This window comes from Phyllobates terribilis, unplaced genomic scaffold (genome assembly GCF_046119375.1).
Source record: "Phyllobates terribilis strain yellow unplaced genomic scaffold, ASM4611937v1 Scaffold_3__8_contigs__length_932513732, whole genome shotgun sequence".
NCBI classification, from domain to species: domain Eukaryota; kingdom Metazoa; phylum Chordata; class Amphibia; order Anura; family Dendrobatidae; genus Phyllobates; species Phyllobates terribilis.
Window position 1 is genome coordinate 16,308,746 of NW_027362763.1, and position 19,934 is coordinate 16,328,679.

A 19,934-nucleotide genomic window follows, 5' to 3' on the forward strand; every position below is an offset into this window, starting at 1 on the left:
GGCCTGCTGTTTGTATCACGGTAGTAACAGAAGAAATTAGATTTTTTTTACTGTGAACATGCCCTGTATACAGCTGAATCTCAGCACCAAAAAATTACAAGCTGAGATGTGACTTGCAGTATACATCACGGTAGTAACAGAAGAAATTCAATTTTTTTTACTGTGGACGAACCCTGTTTACAGCTGAATCTCTGCGCAAAAAAATGACAAGCTGAGATGTGGCTTGCTGTATGTATCACATTAGTAAAAAAAGAAATTATTAGTGAAGAGTGAGCACTAAAATGCTCGGGTGCTCGTTGCTCTGGTCGAGCAAATCGTAATGCTCAGGTGCTCGACCCGAGCAACGAGCCCAATATAAGTCAATGGGAAACTCGAGCATTTTTCAGTTGGCCCCCCAGTGGAAGTCTGCAGGGGACCTAAAAATTGTCCAAATCGATGGGAACAGTGCTGAAATGACATGGGACCAGCATGAGGAGGACTCCGGGAAGCATCTCTGACTCCCAAGCCACTGCTGTGAACAATGTTGTCAGCGTATTACGCCACTTTTACGGATTCACAATAAAACATACAAAAACAAAGCCAAAATGGATTTTCCTGGAAAAACGTTAAGGGACATTCTTTCCAGGGTAATGACTTGTATATAAGGCAAAAAAATGCTCTTCCGAGCCTTGGGCTAAGTTTACACATAGTGTTTTTCATGCGTTTTTGCACTTTTGCATTGCTTTCAATGGTGAAAAATACATTCACCAGTAAATGTCATTTTAACATTTTACCACCTTATCTGCCCATGTGGTATGTGAGACATGATCAGACACATCCTGTTGCATTTATGAAGGAGGAACTCTGAAAGTAACAAAACCTATTTTTACAGGGTCATCAGTCGGCCCTTACCATTGTTAAAGGCCCAGCAGTCGGCCCTCACTATTGTTAGAGGGCCATCAGCTGGCTTTGCTTTGCTGTTTCCATTATTAAGGAGCGGGTCTCCTATACTGTTATTGGGTATGCAGTGACTACAATGGCTGCCAAAAATCTGGACGCACCCCAATACCTTTTTGAAGAGACATAGAAGAGGGTCTCAGTAAAAAAAAATGTTCCCATCATAAAGGAGCGGGTCTCCTATATTGTTATTGCGTATGCAGTGACTGCAAGGGCTGCCAAAAATTTGGATGCTCTCCAATACCCCTTTGAAGAGATGTAGAGGAGGTCCTCATTCAAAACATTGTTAACATTGTTATGGAGTGTGTCTCCTATACTGATAATGCCCATGCACTAAGTGCATGGGCTGAAAAAACATTTACCCCTGGGGGGTACACATGAACATACTGTATAACACAGAATGGTAGAGGTAGGACTCTAAAATCTTTCCTACCAGGATCATAAACACTAGTGATGAGCGAGCAATAAAATGCTTGGATACTCGTTGTTCGAGTCGAGAAAATTGGAATGCTGTAGTGCTCGGACCGAGTAACGAGTCCAATGTAAGTCTATGGGAAACTCGAGCATTTTTCCGGCGACACCCCCTGGTGGTCTGCAGAGGGCCTAAAAATCGATGGGAACAGTGCTCAAATGACATGGGAACAGCATGGGGAAGACCCCTGGAAGCATTTCTGACTCCCAGGTCACTGCGGTCAACATAAATCAGAGGCATTACGCCACTTTTACGGACTCACAATAAAACATACAAAAATAAAAGCAAAATGAATTTTCCTGGGAAATATGTTAAGGAACATCCTTTCCAAGTAATGACTTGTATATAAGACAAAATAAATAACTAAAAACAAAAATGCTCCTCCACAACTTGGGCTATGTTCACACGTAGCACTTTTGCATTGCTTTCAACCAAGACAAATGCATTCACCAGGATTTTTAACATTTTAGGGTTCATCATCAGACACATCCTGTTTCATTTATGATGGAGGGACTCTGAAAGTCACAAAGACTATTTTTATAGGGCCATCAGGCGGCCCTTACTATTCTTAATGAGCCAGCAGTCGGCTATGTTTTGTTGATCCCGTTATTAATGAATGGGTCTCCTATACTGTTATTGCGTATACAGTGACTGCAAGGGCTGCCAAAAGCTTGGATGCAACTCAATGCCCCTTTGAAGAGACATAGAGGAGGGTCTCAGTAAAAAAAATGTTCCCATTATAAAGGAGCGGGTCTCCTATAGTGGTAATACCCATGCTGTGACTGGAAGGGCTGCCAAAATTTGGGAAAAACCCCACTAACAATTTAAAGACATACAGCTGGGCCACAGTAAAGAGTATGACATGTTCCCATTAGAAAGGAGAGGGTCTGCTATTCAGTTATAGGGTATGCAGTGAGTCCAACGGCTGCCAAAATTTAGAAAAAAAAAACACGAACAATTTAAAGACACATAGAGGTGGGCCTCAGTAATGACATATTCCCATTAGAAAGGAGAGGGTAACATAGTAACATAGTTTGTAAAGCCGAATAAAGACTTGCGTCCATCAAGTTCGACCTGTTAGTTCTGTAATTGCTAAAGTTGATCCAGAGGAGGGCAAAAACCCCAAATGATTTGGCCAATCTTCACCTGAGGAAAAATTCCCTCCCGACTCTGAAACCAGCAGTCAGAATAAATCCCTGTATCAACCTACTATTTTATTTTATTTTTAAGTATATGCTGAAATCTGCCTGGTATCTAGAAATGCATCCAGTCCCCGCTTGAACTGGTGTAGTGAATCCGACATTACCGTCTCCTCACTCAGTGAATTCCATATTCTCACTGCTCTTACCCTAAAGAACCCCTTCCTATGCTGGTGTAGCACCCTGAGGATTCGGCTGCTACAGGGGTATTGCACCTCAACCCAGAGGTGTGATATTCCACTCCCGGGTAAGGATGGAGTGTGGATCTGAGCTCGGTAGGCTGCATGCACTACACACATCCCATTTCCGGGGAACAGGCCGACGGTACTCCCACTTAGAAATGTGCAGGTACGACCGAGTCTGTTCCTGGCTGGAGTGGGAGGGGGGTGGTACATCCCATGTAATGTAGGGGCAGATAGGGGGAGCAGCCTGGGTAAAGATAGGAGCTCATTGGGTGCTGGTCACCTGAGCTCACACATAGAGGGTGTATATAAGGTGGGCACCAACAAAGATCAGGGTCAGATGCAGAGAACAAGTGAGTTGCAGAGAACAAGTCAGGAGCAGAGGAGAGAAGAAAGACCCAGAGTGAGAGAGGAGAAAAGAGAGAGACCCAGAGGCACAGAAGAAAAGGACTCTGAGATCCCAACTAAAATCCCCGGGTGAAGAGTCGGCATCAGGGTACCGGAACCCAAGCTGGTGGGGGTAAAAACATTCCCCAGCCAGAGACCGGAGACCGTGGGCAGCGTTTGCCACGGTCACCCATCACATCCACCCCGAAGGCACACCACATGAAGGGTCAGGGAACCCAAGGCCAAGGGTGTCCCAACAGAAGGCCCGAGGGAGCTGGACCTAGGTGGATTACTGGTGGGGACGGCCAGAGAACGGGACAGAAAGAGAGCTCAGGGCCACGCTCCGGACTTGTTTGGGGGTTGGCTGGATCCAGGACCTGGTGGACGCAGCACGGCTCGGGTGGTCACTCGCAGCTGGAGTGACCAGTACAACATCTGCAGTAAGTAAACACCCTTAACTGCACAACCCGACTCTGTCTTCACTGCCGTCTGCACTACACCACCACAACCCCCATCCTCTGCACCTGTCCCCTCTGAGGCTATACCCCTCCCGTTGGGGGTTATCCCACCAAGCTGCGCACCCACCATCAGCCTCAGCGGACCCTGCTGCAGCGGCGGCCACAGTGACCGCATCACAACGGGTGGCGTAGTCGACACAAAAGAACTCTTAATAACATCTGTAGGACTGCCACATAACACTGAGCTTGACGCCCTGGGCACGGGCCGGGTCACAGCCGCTCGGAGACTACAACCCCCCATCTGATCCGGTGCCGGGTATTCCCCTCAAAAAGGAATATGTCCCAGGGGGCGCGTCAACTTTGGCGTAGTCGGCAGGATTACGTGCCCACAACAACCGGGTACTGCGTGCCTGAAGAAAAGTGCAAGTTTACCTCAGAAAGAAGTCTCTCGCCGGTTCCGGAGGGTCCACGCCATCGGACTCCATCACCAGTCGTTTCCCGCCGATTGTCCGCCATTTCCAGCTTGTTCCCGCCATCTGCAGAGTTTCCCGCCACTGGGCGACGCTTCCCGCCAAAACCGCAGATTTCCCGCCTTGGAAGAGCAGCGGACGCCATTATGGGCGTGCCAAAGGAGGGCAGGAGGCCACCTCCCATCGTGGGCCAAGACAGAAAATGGCGCCAAAAGTGGAAACCGCCCCCACCAACAGAGACTGTGATGGTGGAGGTGTCTGTCAGCGTGAAAGAACTACCCCTGGAGCTGACAGTCACCGAGTTGCCCCGGGACCGCCCTCGAAGTGGGAGGAGACGAAAGAAAAGAACGAAGATGGGTGCCGCTTGGAGCAGTCTGGAGCGAGCGCACCCGGAGGCAAGAAGTCTAACGAGGAGTAGCAGAGAAGCTCACCCGGAGATGTCCAGAGAGCAGAGCAGCACCGGCCCGCTGGCCAGGAGCCTGCTGGAAGAAGAGCAGAGCAGCACCGACCCGTTGGTCAGGAGCCTGCTGGACACCACGACCCCACTAGGCCTAGTGGAGGTCCTTGCACAGCTCCCCCGAGACCGGGAGTGTGCACAGACTGCCCTGGAGGGCCTCGCACGGAGGATGGCCCGGGTACAGCGCGAGATATTGGCGGAGTGGAGCCGGGAGATGGCCCAGCAAACCAAGACCCGGAGCACGCCAGCCGAGATGAGGAAGCAGACCGCCTCTGAGGATGGCGCGGGAGGACCCAAGGCCGGAGACGGCGCCGAGGAGGGAGCCGAACGAATGGAGGCAGGTAAAGGGGACGCCTATACCCCAAGCCGTGACACCGCTTACCTGCCCCAGCTCCCCGTCGCAGAGCCCGAAAGTCCCCCTGCTGTGCCCGAAAACGCCATGTCACCGACGCAGACTAGGCCCCAACCGGAAGCCGCCGCCGCGACCCCTGTGACGTCACACGCCTCGACCCCGAGCGTGACCAAGCAGGAAGTACCACCAGCCTGGTCGCAGGGCCTAGAATTCCCGGGCGTCGCATCACCAACAGCGCCCCCTACCTCCGCGGAGCCTCCGGCCTGGTCGCAAGGCCAGGTAGCCCAGGGCGCCGCCGTATTAACGGTGCCCTTCACCTTCCAGGTGCCCCAGGCCTGGCCGCAAGGCCTGGGCAACCCGGGCGCCACCACCACCGCGCCCGCACCCGTAAAACCAAGGGTGCCGCGTCTGGGAGAGGACTTGTTTGCCCAGCACACGTGGCCGGACGGGCAGCCTTTCATCTGGCCCCAGAAGTATTACGAACTGGAGCACCAGAGGAGGGTTGGGGCCATGTGTGCACCCCTGATTCCGGCTCCGAAGCCCGTAATAAGGATCTCGCCCCCGCTAGCGGAAGCGCAGTTTGAGTGGGACCCCACCGGAGAAGATCTAATGGGGTTCACTCAGGAAACCAGGGCAGCTGCAGCGGAGCGTGCTGAGTGCTGCCGCCAACAGCTCGAGGAGTTTGCGAGGGAGCGGAGAGAGAGGCGGGTCCGGGAACAACAGGCCCAAATAAGGAGCGCTGAGCAAAAGAGCCGGACCAGGAGGGACCCCCGTGCAGCGCACAGTCCCCGTACCACCGGGACTGTAATAAAGTTCAACCAGCAGCACGGGTGGGGCTTCATTCGAGACAACAACACCCCCGGCGACGTCTTTGTCACGCGCAGAGACGTGGAGTCCCATCTGCCGGAGGGGCACAGAGGTCGTGACCTCTACATCGGAGACGAGGTCACCTTTACCCGGCACAAGTGTGCCAAAGGACCTTACGCCCTCCACGTACACCGCCTGACGGAGGAGGAGTTGCAGTGCGAGGAGGAGGAGCAAGAGGACCCGGACGGGTCTGAAGTTCCATCCAGCTATAAGCAAAGAGCAGGAGGAAGAAGCCGTTGAGTGCAGCAGAGAAGTGATGTAAATAGTTACCCGACCGGGTACCACAGAAACTGTTGATACATATATATATAGTCCCCGTTGGGACCAGCTGAGTGAACTGTTTACCCGTTAACCCCTTCATCCCACAGGCTGAGGACTGTGAGCAGCCATTCCCTTCCCTCTACCTGGCCGAGGACTGAGAGCGGCCAACTTCCCCTGTATATAGTTGCGCTTCCTAAAGCGCCCCCTACCGGTTTTACAGGAAAACCAGTGTTCCAGAGAGACTGTCGCACTTTACCCGGTCACGCGTTGCACAGTGACCGGAGGAGGAGCCAGAGGCGACGAGAATGTTTTATCTGAAAAGTTTTATATATATATAATGTTTTATATGTTTTATATGTTTATGCAAAAAAAAAAAAAAAATTGTATGTTTTTGGTGTTTATGTCTTACAGCCCGAGGACGTGCTGTGATTTACCAGGGGGGAATGTAGCACCCTGAGGATTCGGCTGCTACAGGGGTATTGCACCTCAACCCAGAGGTGTGATATTCCACTCCCGGGTAAGGATGGAGTGTGGATCTGAGCTCGGTAGGCTGCATGCACTACACACATCCCATTTCCGGGGAACAGGCCGACGGTACTCCCACTTAGAAATGTGCAGGTACGACCGAGTCTGTTCCTGGCTGGAGTGGGAGGGGGGTGGTACATCCCATGTAATGTAGGGGCAGATAGGGGGAGCAGCCTGGGTAAAGATAGGAGCTCATTGGGTGCTGGTCACCTGAGCTCACACATAGAGGGTGTATATAAGGTGGGCACCAACAAAGATCAGGGTCAGATGCAGAGAACAAGTGAGTTGCAGAGAACAAGTCAGGAGCAGAGGAGAGAAGAAAGACCCAGAGTGAGAGAGGAGAAAAGAGAGAGACCCAGAGGCACAGAAGAAAAGGACTCTGAGATCCCAACTAAAATCCCCGGGTGAAGAGTCGGCATCAGGGTACCGGAACCCAAGCTGGTGGGGGTAAAAACATTCCCCAGCCAGAGACCGGAGACCGTGGGCAGCGTTTGCCACGGTCACCCATCACATCCACCCCGAAGGCACACCACATGAAGGGTCAGGGAACCCAAGGCCAAGGGTGTCCCAACAGAAGGCCCGAGGGAGCTGGACCTAGGTGGATTACTGGTGGGGACGGCCAGAGAACGGGACAGAAAGAGAGCTCAGGGCCACGCTCCGGACTTGTTTGGGGGTTGGCTGGATCCAGGACATGGTGGACGCAGCACGGCTCGGGTGGTCACTCGCAGCTGGAGTGACCAGTACAACATCTGCAGTAAGTAAACACCCTTAACTGCACAACCCGACTCTGTCTTCACTGCCGTCTGCACTACACCACCACAACCCCCATCCTCTGCACCTGTCCCCTCTGAGGCTATACCCCTCCCGTTGGGGGTTATCCCACCAAGCTGCGCACCCACCATCAGCCTCAGCGGACCCTGCTGCAGCGGCGGCCACAGTGACCGCATCACAACGGGTGGCGTAGTCGACACAAAAGAACTCTTAATAACATCTGTAGGACTGCCACATAACACTGAGCTTGACGCCCTGGGCACGGGCCGGGTCACAGCCGCTCGGAGACTACAACCCCCCATCTGATCCGGTGCCGGGTATTCCCCTCAAAAAGGAATATGTCCCAGGGGGCGCGTCACTGGTGCTGAAACCTTTTCTCTTCCAGTCTTAGTGAATGCCCTCTTGTTACCATAATATTCCTCCTTTTGAACAAATCCCTGGCAAGATCTCTATACTGTCCCCTAACATATTTGTACACATTTATTATGTCCCCCCTCAACCTTCTCTTTTCCAGGCTGAATAGTCCTAGTTTTGACAACCTCTCTGGGTATTGCAGTCCCTCCATTCCCTTTATTAATTTTGTTGCCCTCCTTTGTACCTTTTCAAGCTCGTTTATTTCCTTTCTATATATTGGGGCCCATAACTGAGCACAGTATTCCAAGTGTGGTCTGACAAGTGCTTTGTACAGTGGAAGAACAATGTTCTCATCCTTTGCAGCTATACCTCTTCTGATACATCCCATTACCCTGTTTGCCCTTACAGCAGCGGCCTGACTTTGGGCACTCCAATTTAGTTTGCTATCAATCAAGATGCCCAAGTCCTTCTCCATCTCTGAATTCCCCAATGATTTCCCATTCAGTGAGTACTGGTGACTTCCATTTTTCCTTCCCATATGTATGACCTTACATTTCTACTCATTAAACCTCATTTGCCATTTAATGCTCCACCTACCCAGCTTATCCAAATCCCTCTGTAGGTCTGCACTGTCCTCTTTTGTATTAATTGTTTTACATAACTTTGTGTCATCTGCAAATATTGATATTTTACTATTTATCCCGTTGACTATGTCGTTAATAAAGATATTAAATAACATTGGGCCTAGTACAGACCCCTGTGGTACCCCACTAGTGACGCTTACCCAATCTGAGTATATTCCATTTATAACCACCCTCTGCCTTCTATCCCTTAGCCAGTTTGCTACCCACTTGCAGACATTTTCCCCCAGCCCCATCATTCTCATTTTGTATACCAACCTATTATGTGGCACGCTATCGAACGCTTTTGAGAAGTCGAGATACACGACATCCACTGGTTCCCCCTGATCTACTCGAGAGCTAACCTCCTCGTAGAAGTCAATCAGGTTTGTTTGGCAGGAGCGATTCCTCGTGAATCCATGTTGGTTCGGGATTAAAAGATTATTAGCATCAAGATGCTCCGTAATTGCCTCTTTAATGAAGCTTTCAAAAATTTTGCCCACAACGGACGTCAGACTCACCGGCCGATAGTTTCCGGCGTCACTTTTCGCTCCCTTTTTGAATATTGGCACTACATTCGCCTGTCGCCAATCAAGTGGCACAGACCCAGTCTCAACAGAGTCCTTAAATATAAGATATAACGGTCTGTCTATCACATTACTTAGTTCCCTTAGTACCCGTGGGTGTATGCCATCAGGTCCTGGTGATTTGTTTATTTTAATGTTACTGAGGCGTTTCTGTACCTCAACTTGGGTTAGATTTGTCATACTTAGTGGAGGATTAAGCTTGTCACTTCTCATTTCTCCTGTTAGTTCGATTTCCTTTGTGAAAGTTGTCGAAAAAAAATTATTTAATAGATTAGCTTTATCCTCATCTTTCTCTATGATTTTGCCTTCCTCACTTTTTATCGGTCCAATATTATCCGATTTAATCCTTTTACTATTTATATACGTAAAGAACAGTTTGGGATTTGATCTACTTTCCCTAGCAATACGTCTCTCTGTTTCCTCCTTCGCTATTTTTATTTGTTTTTTGCAGGTTCTCGTTTTTTCCTTGTAACACTTTAGTGCCTCCTTACTGTTTTCCTGTTTTAATCTCTTGAATGCCTCTTTTTTGCTATTTAACGCCCCTTTTACGTTCTTGTTCAACCATATTGGTTTCCTCTTATTTCTGGCCCTTTTATTCCCATACGGTATATACCTCTCGCACTGAGTATTCAGAATTCTTTTGAAGGTTTCGCATTTACTATTCGTATTCCTTTGATTAAGAACTTTGTCCCAGTCAATAAGTTGAAGGCTTTCTTTCAGCTGATCAAACTTCGCCCTCCTAAAGTTTAATGTTTTTGTTGTTCCCTTATTGATAACCCTACTGAAGAGCATTTTGAAGTCGATAATATTATGGTCGCTATTACCTAGGTGCCCCCCTATCTGTACCTCAGTTATTCTATCAGGCCTATTAGTCAATATTAAGTCCAACACGGCCTTCCCTCTCGTTGGTTCCTGCACTAGTTGGGAGAGATAATTATCCTTAATATTTGTCAAGAACCTTTTTCCTTTCTGAGATCTACAGGTTTCTGTTTCCCAGTCAATATCCGGGTAGTTGAAGTCCCCCATAACAATCACTTCATTATGTTTTGCTACTTTGTCTATTTGTCCTAATAGCAGATTCTCATTCTCCTCTGTTATATTTGGTGGCTTATAGCAGACCCCCAGTAATATTTTATTATTATTTTTTGCCCCTCTATCTCTACCCACATGGACTCGATTACTCTTCTCCCTCTCCTATATCTTCCCTTAGTCTGGGTTTTAGACATGACTTTACATATAAGCAGACTCTTTCCCCTGTTTCCGGTCCCTTCTAAATAAACTATAATCTAATAAATTTACCGCCCAGTCGTAGCTATCGTCTAGCCAAGTCTCTGTTATACCTACGATGTCATACCTCTCCTCCGATATAAGCGCCCGCAGCTCATCCGCCTTATTGGTCAGGCTTCTTGCGTTGGTCAGCATGCAAGATAAAACTTTGGGGTTATTTAGCATCCTATTCTTCTCTAACGATCTAACTGTACTATCCCCACCCCCCTCTCCACCCTCATTATATTCACTTCTCCCCTTCCCCCTTGCTTGCCTCACATCCCACCTATTTCCTTGGTCCCCCCCCCCGTCTCTAGTTTAAAAACTCCTCCAACCTATTAGCCATCTTCTTCCCCAGCACCACTGCACCCTCCCCATTGAGGTGCAGCCCGTCCCTACGGTAGAGCCTGTAGCCGACCGTGAAGTCGGCCCAGTTCTCCATGAACCCAAACCCTTCTGTCTTGCACCAACTCTTTAGCCACTTATTCACCTCCCTAACCTCCTGTTGGCGCTCCTGTGTGGCTCGCGGGATTGGTAGTATTTCTGAGAAAACTACCTTGGAGGTCCTTGCCCTAAGCTTCCTACCTAGGTCCCTGAAATCATTTTTAAGGACCCTCCATCTACCACTCACTTTGTCATTGGTGCTGATGTGGACCATGACCGCTGGGTCTTCGCCAGCCCCACCCAGTAACCTGTCAACCCCATCCGCGATGTGCCGGACTCGAGCGCCAGGGAGGCAGCACACCGTTCGGCGATCCCGGTCTTTGTGACAGATTGCCCTGTCTGTCCCCCTAATAATAGAGTCACCCACTACCAGAACCTGTCTTGCCTGCCCTACACTTCCCCCCTCCCCCTCATTACTGGAGCATACACTCCCCCGGCGATCAGAGGATCTGTCGTGCTCCAATAATGCCGGTTCTGAACCAGCCTTCCTGTACTTCTTCCCTCTATCCCTCCTAACTGTTATCCAGCTCCCTGCCTGTTCAGCCTGCACTTCCCCTCTATGCTCCACCCCCAGTATTGACCCATTGAGTGTCTGCTCGGTGAGCAGCAAACTCCGTTCCATGTTGTCGATGCTCCTCAGTACCGCTATCTGAGCACTAAGATCCAGAATTTGGGCTTCCAAGTGCACGATATGCTCACATCTCTCGCAGCAGTATGGATCCTCTAGCGGTTGCTCACGGAATGCATACATTGCGCAAGATGTACACTGCACGGCTCCGGCCAACATGGACGTCATTCTAAATATGGGGATACAGTCAGTATATATATACAAATACAAAACACAATTATTTATATATAGGTGTATGGACGGGGATCAATTAGGGATGTGCAAGTGTATCAATTAGATATCGGCGGGGGATCAGTTAAGTATGGACGGAGGATCAATTAAGTATCAAGTATGGACGGGGGAATCAGCTAAGTAGGTCAGGTGGATTAATTAAGTAAAAAGTAAAGTAAAGAAAGAATGAAATACAGTCAGCAATTCAGACCTAAGTCCTCCCTTCCAAACTCCCTGAATCCAAAGTCACTGAAAAAAAAGTCACACACTTACTTTCGTTCGCACTTACGCTCCGGACACACGCAGCTCGTTCACACTCGCAAACTAAGAGATTTAAAGAGTTTTTTTTTTTTCCTTTTCCAGCAATGTACCCTTCACCTCAATGCACTTCCAAAGGACTTGATGCCCAACCAGCTGCCCCTTATAAACCCTTAATTATGACCCCTTCCCCTTAATTAACCCCTTGTGAGCAAATCTACACCTCAGGATTTTAGTGCAATGTAGTTAACCCTTAAATACACAGGTAGTAAACTAAGAAACTAAAACTGTAGTGAGAAAATAGATTTTAAAAAGCCCAATAAATGTAAACAGGTAGAAAAGCACTCAGCAGGTCACAATGCAGCCACTCACCGCAATTCACACAGGTATTTTCTGCAGGATTCCCAATACCTCTTCACTGAAAAACAAGTCACACACTTACTTTCGTTCGCACTTATGCTCCGGACACACGCAGCTCGTTCACACTCGCAAACTAAGAGATTGAAAGAGTTTTTTTTTTTTTTCCTTTTCCAGCAATGTACCCTTCACCTCAATGCACTTCCAAAGGACTTGATGCCCAACCAGCTGCCCCTTATAAACCCTTAATTATGACCCCTTCCCCTTAATTAACTCCTTGTGAGTAAATCTACACCTCAGGATTTTAGTGCAATGTAGTTAACCCTTAAATACACAGGTAGTAAACTAAGAAACTAAAACTGTAGTGAGAAAATAGATTTTAAAAAGCCCAATAAATCTAAACAAGTAGAAAAGCACTCAGCAGGTCACAATGCAGCCACTCACCGCAATTCACACAGGTATTTTCTGCAGGATTCCCAATACCTCTTCACTGAAAAACAAGTCACACACTTACTTTCGTTCGCACTTACACTCCGGACACACGCAGCTCGTTCACACTCGCAAACTAAGAGATTTAAAGAGTTTTTTTTTCTTTTTCTTCCTTTTCCAGCAATGTACCCTTCACCTCAATGCACTTCCAAAGGACTTGATGTCCAACCAGCTGCCCCTTATAAACCCTTAATTATGACCCCTTCCCCTTAATTAACCCCTTGTGAGTAAATCTACACCTCAGGATTTTAGTGCAATGTAGTTAACCCTTAAATACACAGGTAGTAAACTAAGAAACTAAAACTGTAGTGAGAAAATAGATTTTAAAAAGCCCAATAAATCTAAACAGGTAGAAAAGCACTCAGCAGGTCACAATGCAGCCACTCACCGCAATTCACACAGGTATTTTCTGCAGGATTCCCAATACCTCTTCACTGAAAAACAAGTCACACACTTACTTTCGTTCGCACGATTTAAAGAGTTTTTTTTTTTTTTTTTTCCTTTTCCAGCAATGTACCCTTCACCTCAATGCACTTCCAAAAGGGTACTACTCCCATACGTTTGCCTATGCAGTGCAGCAACCGCTGCCAAAAATTGGAGGAACTCCAATGCCCCTTGCAAGAGACGTAGAGGTTGGAGGGCCTCCTGCAAAAAACGCTCCCATTATTAGGAAATGGGTCTCCCATACTGTTTTCCTATGCAGTGAAGCAACAGCTGCCAAAAATTTGGAGGAACTCCAATGCCCCTTGCAAGAGACATAGAGGTCAGAGAGCCTCCTAAAAACAATGTTCCTATGATTAGGAAGTGGATCTCCCATACTATTTGCCTATGCAGTGAAGCAATGGCTGCCAAAAATTTGGAGGAACTCCAATGCCCCTTGCAAGAGACGTAGATATGTTGATATGGTACATATAGTGGTGATATGGTGATGGAGGATGAGGATGCGGAGAAGGAGGAGGACAAGAGCAAATAGACAAAATCAGGAAGCGTATACCTATGTCTGGGTGTAAAGACAGAGGTGCATGGGAATAGAGTTAGACCTCCCCCCTAAAAAGACACTGTATTTGAGTTTATATCACTCTGCTATCATTTGGTGATGTTGAGAAGTCAGGCCCAATTCAGCCCTTGTTCATTTTTATAAGAGTCAGCCTGTCAGCATTTTCAGTTGACAGGCGGATGCGCTTATCAGTTATAATTCCACCAGCGGCACTAAAAACCCACTGTGACAAAACGCTAGCGGCAGGGCAACCCAGGACCTCCAAGGCATAGAGAGCCAGTTCATGCCATGTGTCCAGCTTGGATACCCAATAATTATAAGGCACAGAGGAATCATGGAGGACGTTGGTACGGTCGGCAAGGTACTCCCTCACCATCTTCCGAAACTTTACCTTCCTTGGGAGAATACCCCGCGCCTCAGGGCTTGTGCGATGGGAGGGTCTGAGAAAACTGTCCCAGAACTTTGACATTGTTCCCTTGCCTCTGCTGGATTGCATTTGTGTCTCTCTTGCCTGTACTCCTTGGTTGTCCAACAACTGTGACCTCTGCCGCCAGCGTTTTCAGATGGGAATTTGTTAAATAATTCCGCAACAAGGGCCTTCTGATACTGCCGCATTTTATTAGGCCTGTCCTGCAAGGGAATAAGAGACAGAAAGTTCTCCTTGTAGCGTGGGTCTAGAAGTGTCACCAACCAGTAATAAAAAAATGCAAGAGCGCAATAGAGTCTTATTCGATTAATAATTGTTGCAGAAGTATTACAAGCTGCTCACCTAGTAGGGTTGTGTTGGACACAATAACTATAAAGCCTGGACCCAGATGCTGCAGCTTCCTATGAATATGTCAGAGATAGATGCTGGGAATGGGAGATGTTTCTGCGTTCTCTGGAGTCACGACAAACCATTAGTATGGATAAAAATGTAGGTTTATTGTCTAGGCGTTTCAGAGTCCACCGACTTCTTCCTCAGGACAACCATACATAACGAATGACAGTCACCCAAAATTTGGACAACGCGAGGGTCACAGGAAAGGCAGTGTAACTTAAACTCAGCCATGTGTGCAAGACTGCAAAGAGGCAAGACTTCCGTGTCATCACCAAGAGGATGACTGAGCATGCTCTCCTCCTAATCCACCTCCTCTTCCTCCTCCTCCCTATCCTCAGGCCATCTACGCTGAACAGACGGTATGACAGTTGTGCAGGTAGTACCGTCTATAGCGCATGAAACTAGCTCCTGTTCTTCCTCCTCCTCATTGTCACCCAATCCATGTTGGGATGGGATGAGGCTGGGCTGTGTGTAATCACCCTGTATGGTTCCTTGCTCCATCTCATCGTGCTCAGCCAGCAATGCATTCTCTTTAATTGTGAGCAGAGAGGGTTTCAGAAGACAGAGAAGCAGGATGGTGAGCGGCAATGATGCCATAATTAGCATCATCATCCTGCTTCTGGAGTCCTCAAAGTTTTGGAGGATGGTACAAATGTCTGACATCCATGTCCACTCCTGAGGTTTTATGTGTGGAGTCTGATCTGAATACCTATGGCCTTGTCGATGTTGGAAGTCAACAGCTGCCCTCTGTTAGAACCCTCCTGTTTCTTTTTTCCATCTTGTGTTTTGCGGTCACGTGAGTTGTCTGTGGCAGTTGGATTTTTCTTTGTTAAAAAAAAGGACGTCCATGTCTGGATTTTCGTGAAATTAATAAAATTACCGTACGCAATTCCTACCCATTGCCGTTAATTCCTGACTTGTTTAACCAGTTAGTGGGGGCCAAGTGGTTCTCCAAAATTGATCTCCGGGGGGCATACAATTTGTTACGAGTGAAGGAGGGTGATGAATGGAAAACTGCTTTTAACACTCCGGTAGGTCATTTTGAGAATCTGGTGATGCCTTTTGGTCTTACCAATGCACCTGCATTTTTTCAGAACCTTATTAATGACATCCTGAGACCTTTGATTGGTAAGAATATGGTTGTGTATTTGGATGACATTTTGATTTACTCACCGGATCTAGAGTCCCATTGGCAGAGTGTGCGTGAAGTTTTGCAGTTATTGAGTGATAATTCACTCTTTGCTAAGCTGAAGAAATGTGAGTTCGCTGTGCAGAAAATTAGTTTTTGGGCTACATTGTCTCCAGCGAGGGCTTTGAGATGGACCCTGTGAAGGTTCAGGCTGTGCAGGAATGGCCTAGGCCTATTGGTTTGAAATCTATACAGAGATTTTTGGGTTTTGCCAATTATTACAGGAAATTCATTAAGAATTTTTCTGTAATTGTTAAACCTCTAACCGATCTCACCAGGAAAGGTGCGAATACGGCCCAGTGGACTACTGAGGCCATTGAAGCGTTTGAGTATCTCAAAGAGAGGTTCAGTTCTGCCCCTATCCTTATGCACCCTGATGAGACCAAGCCTTTTTTGGTCGAGGTCGATGCTTCATCGGTGGGGGTCGGAGCAGTTTTGTCTCAGGAGAACTAGGGTGGAGTACAGCCTTGTGCCTTCTTTTCGAAAAAAATTTCAGAAACCGAACTGAATTATGATGTTGGAAATCGGGAGTTGCTGGCTATTAAACTTGCGTTTGAACATTGCCATCATTTTTTGGAAGGCGCTAGATTTCCACTTTTTTTTTCTCGGTTTCATTTTTTTGTTACCTATATCCCTGGTACCAAGAATGTTAAAGCCGATGCTTTATGTCGCAGCTTCTCTCCTACGGTCAGTGCCGAGGAGGAGGAGAACATTTTACAGAAAGGAGTTGTGGTGGCGGCATTGGACTCCGTTTTGGAGAATGGGATTCTGAAAGCTCAAGATGATGCTCCATCTAACACTCCCCATCAGAGGTTGTTCGTGCCTAGAACCTTTAGGAGAGATTTGTTTGTGGAGTGTCATGAGTCTCGGTTGGCAGGTCATCCAGGAATTTCGGAGACTAAGAGACTTATCAGTCGCACTTTTTTGTGGCCTGGATGGCAGAAGGAAGTCATCAAGTGGGTGCATCAATGTACTGTGTGTGCTAGGTCAAAGTTGCTTTGCCCTCTGGAGGTTCCTAGTGCGCCTTGGACGCATCTCACAATGGATTTTATTACTGATCTTCCTGTGTCCGAGGGTTTTACTGTCATCTGGGTGGTCGTGAACTGTTTTAGTAAGATGTGTAATTTGGTTCCATTCATTAAGTTGCCCTGCGCCAAGACACTCGCTAAGGCGTTTGTTAAGGAGATTGTCAACCTCCATGGCGTTCCCACGGATATTGTTTCTGATAGAGGACCTCAGCTTGGGGCTCGCTTTTGGCGTGATTTTTGTGACAGGTTGGGAGTCCATTTGTCATTTTCGTCTAGTTATCATCCTGAGTCTAATGGACAGACTGAAAGAAAGAACCAGGATGTTGAACAGTTTTGTGTTGTTTTGTGGCGGACAATTAAGAGGTGTGGTCTGAGTTTCTGCCTCTCGCAGAATTTGCTCTTAATAATCATACATCCTGGGTGTTCTCCTTTTTTTTGTTGTACTGGGAGACATCCGTCTTTTGGTTCGTTCTCCAAATTGGGGTCGGCGGTGCCGGAGGAGGAGAATTTTTCTGATGATTTGGAGAGAGTTTGGACTAATGTATGTTGCAACCTTCAAGAGGCTAACAAGAAGTCCAAGAAGTATTTTGACAGGAAACATAAGGAGGTTTTGTTTACTGTGGGTGACATGGTTTTGTTGTCCTCGAAGAACCTGCGGTTGACGATTCCCTCTAAAAAACTGGGTCCTAAGTTTGTGGGTCCATTTAAAGTGCATCAGGTTCTTAACCCGTCTGCTGTTAGGTTGGATGTCCCTACTTCCTGGAAGATTAATCCTGTGTTTCATGTTTCCTTGTTGAAAAAGGCTCATGTATCTGATAGGGACGCCACTGTCACAGTTCCTCCTGTTGTGAAAGACGGCGAATATGAAATTTCTCGTATCTTGAATTCTAGATGGCATAGAGGGAGATTACAGTATCTTGTCTCCTGGAAGGGTTTCGGTCCCGAAGACAACTCCTGGGTAAGGACGGATGATGTCTCTGCTCTTAGGCTTGTTAAAGCTTTCCACAGGAGGTTTCCGGATAGGCCTGGGCCTGGAGAGTCCAGAGGAGCCTCATAAAAGAGGGGGTACTGTTAGAACCCGCCTGGTGCTTCGGTGCCTTTCTCTGTCAAGTTCGCTTGGTCCTCTGGGACCTCTAGTACATTTTTGTCAGTTTGTCTTTTTGTGTTCTGCAACAAATTCTCAGTTTAGGAGGTGTCACATTTTTGTCCCAGTCCTTAGTTCTTTTAGGGACCCCTCCCTTAATTCTATAGGTCTTCGTTCAGACTAGCCGAGGACTAAGGTGGGTCTATTCACTAGGAACAGGCAGCCCGCTACATCGTAGGGATTCAGCTTAGTCTTACTGTAGGGACAGCTTTCCCCTATCTTTCCTTAGTACATGTTGCAGATCATAACACCATCTTCTGTTCTCAAATCCTTCCCAATATCTACAATGTAGAGTTCCAATGTGTGGGGACATCGCAGATCAGTTGGTGAGCAGGAAGCTATAAACGCTGCTGAAGCACGGAAAGGGAGGCGGAAGCTGTAGCTGACTTTCTAAAGTGGGCACACAGGTGGCGTACTTTGACAAGCAGATCCGACAGATCCGGGTAGGTTTTAAGAAACCACTGAACCACAAGGTTAAGCACATGGGCCAGGCATGGTACGTGTGTGAGCTCGCCTCGCCTCAGAGCCACCACTAGGTTCCGGCCATTGTCACACACGACCATGCCTGGCTGTAGGTGCAGCGGTGTGAGCCACAGATCTGCCTGCTCTTTCAGAGCTGTCCACAACTCTTCAGCGTTGTGCGGTTTGTCACCTAAGCATATTAGCTTCAGCACAGCCTGTTGCCGCTTGGCCGAGGCAGTGCTGCAGTGCTTCCAGCTTGCGACTGATGTGGTCATTTTGGAGATGGAGGCTGAAGAGGAGGAGGTGCAGGAGCTGTATATTGTGGAGGCAACCCAGGGCCCACAATCCTCGGCGTCGGGAGGATGTGTTCCGTCCCAAGGTCCGACTGGGTCCCAGCTTCCACTATATTAACCCAGTGTGCCATCAGCGAGATGTACCGTCCCTGCCCACAAGCACTTGTCCACGTGTCTGTGGTTAGGTGAACGAAAGCTTTCCAGAACTTAGAAACAAACTGGGTTCCCCAATCTGACACCACATCGGAGGGAACGCCGTGAAGATTCACAATCTCATTTTTAAATACCTGAGCAAGAGTCTTGGTATTCGGAAGTGCCGGTAATGCGATGAAGTGAACCATTTTATGAACCTATCTACAACCATTAGGACCACAGCCTTACCTGCAGATACCGGTAGGTCAGTAATAAAATCCATGGACAAGTGTGTCCATGGACTGTTAGGAATAGGCAGCGGAAGAAGGGGACCAGACGGACGGATATTTGATACTTTAGAAGGTGCACAAACACTACAAGCAGACACATGTTCAACCACATCATGATGCAATCCCGGCCCTCAAAAACGATGAGAAAGGAGGTCCGCAGTTGCCTTACCACCTGGATGTCCAGCAAGCACCGAGTTATGATGTTCCCTGATTATTTTACGACGCAGATTAGATGGTACAAATAATGTCCCCAAAGCGCAGGAGGCAGGGGCGTCCCCCTGAGCCTCCAACACCTCACCCTCCAGGTCAGGGTACAATATCGAAATGACTGCCCCTTCTGCAAAATTGGGGCAGGATTCTCATGGTCACCACCACCAGGGAAGCTCCGGGACAAAGCATCAGCCTTGATGTTTTTAATCCCTGGATGGAAAGTGACAACAAAATTGAACCTAGTAAAATACAGGGACCATCTAGCTTGCCTAGGATTAAGACGTTTAGCAGACTAAAGATATGACAGGTTATAGGATGGGCTGCCCCCTCCAACCCATGTCGCCACTCTTCAAACGCCAATTTAATCGCCAAAAGTTCCCTATTACCCACGTCATAATTTCTCTCAGCCGAAGATAATTTTTTGCAAAAAGAAAGCGCATGGACGCCATTTACCAGGGGACGGACCCTGAGACAACACAGCCCCAACCTCCACCTCTGATGCATCAACTTCTACAATAAAAGATTGGGAAACATTTGGTTAATAATAGTAATCTTTTTATTTACATAGCGCCAACATATTCCGCAGCGCTTTACAATTCAAACAATTTACAGATATTATGGGCACTGTCCCCATTGGGGCTCACAATCTAGATTCTCTATCAGTCTTTGGCGTGTGGGAGGAAACCGGAGAACCAGGAGGAAACCCACGCAAACACGGGGAGGACATACAAACTCCTTGCAGATGTTGTCCTTGGTGGGATTTGAACCCAGGACCCCAGCGCTGCAAGGCTGCAGTGCTGTTGACTCAGAATAGGTGCT